A 1,265-nucleotide genomic window follows, 5' to 3' on the forward strand; every position below is an offset into this window, starting at 1 on the left:
TGTAGGATTCCTGGGTTCTGTCCCCAGCTCTGACCTGAGGGGAGTGATCTCTAACGGTTAGAATTAAGGCCGAACTAGCAGGCAGGATGAGTGAAAACAGTGGGACTGAATTATGTTCCTAGATCAGAACGGGAGGTAATGTGTTATAAGCAGGAATGGAAGAGCCGCATGGCGTAGTGGTTAAGTGCTTGCCCTGCCGCTCACACGGTTAGGAGTTCAAGCCCCCTGTGGGTCAGATATCCTGGCAACTGGCTCATGGTCAGCTCAGCCATCCATCCATTTCTTGGTCGGTAAAAGAGTGCCTAGCCTAGGGGGTAAAGAATAGCCGGGGAAAGCAATGGCAAACTACCCCACAAAAGAGGCTTGCCTATAAAATCACTGCTCCCAGTGGTACTCCAGAGTCGGATACGACTGAAGTGGAAACTTTACCTTTTAAGCAGGAATGAGGGGCCATAAGCAGAGGTGGGATCCAACCAGTTCTCACCAGTTACTAAATTTTTCTGTGCCAAGAAGGGGTTACTAAAGCAACCTCCCTGCCCAATAGGGACTGGAGCTGCGTGTGTGCGGCGGCACCACTGTTTGAATCCCACCACCACTGGAACCTGTTATTAAAATTTTTGGATCCCACCACTGGCCATAAGGTCTAGTGGTCAGAGCAAGACAGCTCTGGGATCAAAGTTCAGTGAAAGAAAGCGGGGCGTAGAAGCCTGTCCCCCGGAGTGCCTTTCCTGCGCCTGGAGTTTCCATGTGGTCCCCTGCAACTCAATTCACCCTCGGGAGAGCTGATGTGAAGAAAAAAAACTTTGCAAAATGTCTAAATGGACTGGAGGGCAGGAAGCAGGAGGGGGGGAGATGCCGAATGCAGAAGGGGAAGGAAAAACTTACCTTTGGGTCAGAATGGGGTCCTGGGGGTCGTGATGTGGGGAGGCTTTCTTCTCCAGCCAAGAGCCTGGTCCCTTCTGCCTCTCCTTGCTTTCTTCGCCCTGTTCCCCTGCTCCGCTTCTCTGCCAGGAGGTTGGAGCTGTGTCAAGCTCTTCACGAGGGCCGTCCCGGACTGGAGGGAACTGAGAAGGGGTTGACTTCCCTTTTAGACAAGCTGGTTTCAATGAGGCGCCGAGCTCATGCTACACACACACACACACACACACACACACACAGTCCTGGGGGGAAAAAAGACTTCAGGGCTGAACCGTCATGTGGTTCCCATCAACCACCTGCCAAAAGGGGGGAAAAATTAAAAGGCAGGACGAAAAAAAAGAGAGAAA

At 51.9% G+C, this 1,265-nt stretch overlaps 1 protein-coding gene across 1 annotated transcript in view; it reads right to left on the minus strand.

Moving 5' to 3' along the window:
• The window catches only part of BGN (biglycan), a 52,403-nt gene extending 51,138 nt beyond the window's left edge, over window positions 1-1,265 (minus strand). Inside the window, exon 1 of the mRNA XM_048489821.1 lies at window positions 886-1,265. The gene's annotated coding sequence lies outside the window, so the exon portion shown is untranslated. The remainder of the gene's footprint in view (window positions 1-885) is intronic.

The sequence above is a fragment of the Sphaerodactylus townsendi genome, linkage group LG03, assembly GCF_021028975.2.
Source record: "Sphaerodactylus townsendi isolate TG3544 linkage group LG03, MPM_Stown_v2.3, whole genome shotgun sequence".
Lineage (NCBI taxonomy): Eukaryota > Metazoa > Chordata > Lepidosauria > Squamata > Sphaerodactylidae > Sphaerodactylus > Sphaerodactylus townsendi.